The following is an 876-nucleotide window of genomic DNA, read 5'->3' as shown; positions in this document are numbered from 1 at the left end:
TCAGGAGAGCTAAGAAAGGGGGAGATAACAAACGGTGATCGGGAATGAGGGGCTGTGTGTGGGAGGTAGAATGCTGGTGATCTTGACGTATGTAGTGTGAAAATGGGGAAGGGAGAAAGGGAGAAAGTAGTTGGTCAGTTGTAGTGTGTGCGTGGTGTTATGCGAGGGTATTGGTGTGGTGTGATGTGAGGGTGTTGGGAGGTGGGGAAGGCATGGGTGGAGTGTGGGTTATATATATATATCTTGAGCCGAAAAATTCTTCATAAACTGCTTCACGTTACCGTTCATCGGACAGTTGAGATCGCACACACACACACATTGTAATGTGTGCTTAAAATAATAATAATAATAATAATAATAATAATAATAATAATAGTAATAATAATCATAATGAAATTATTGTATACAGTGCTCAGGTGCACTACAACTTGTCAAAAATGCATATAAAGCATATGCAGTATTGTACAAATGTCTGGAAAGTGAACAGTGTATGAGTCAGATACATGCTTGTGTGTGTATGGAGGGGAGAAAATCAGGTGTAGTGTTGGCGAATTTCAGGAAGCATGGAAGTTTTGAAGGATGCAGTGCTCCAACAACTAACAATTGATGCCGGCAGTTTGTTCCATACTTCAGCAACTCTTAGCGTGAAAAAGTGTTTCCGAAAGTCATGAGAGCTGTGCTGTTTTCTTACTTTGCAAACATGTCCACAGGTGTTAGACAGGTGGAGTTTGAAAAGGTGCTCAGAGTTATTGTTAGTAAGTAGTTCTACTCTTTTACTCTTTTACTTGTTTCAGTCATTTGACTGCGGCCATGCTGGAGCACCGCCTTTAGTCGAATCAAATCTACCCCAGGACTTATTCTTTGTAAGCCTAGTAC

This window comes from Octopus bimaculoides, chromosome 3, assembly GCF_001194135.2.
Source record: "Octopus bimaculoides isolate UCB-OBI-ISO-001 chromosome 3, ASM119413v2, whole genome shotgun sequence".
In the NCBI taxonomy this organism is placed as follows: Eukaryota; Metazoa; Mollusca; class Cephalopoda; order Octopoda; family Octopodidae; genus Octopus; species Octopus bimaculoides.
This window is presented reverse-complemented; position numbering follows the sequence as displayed.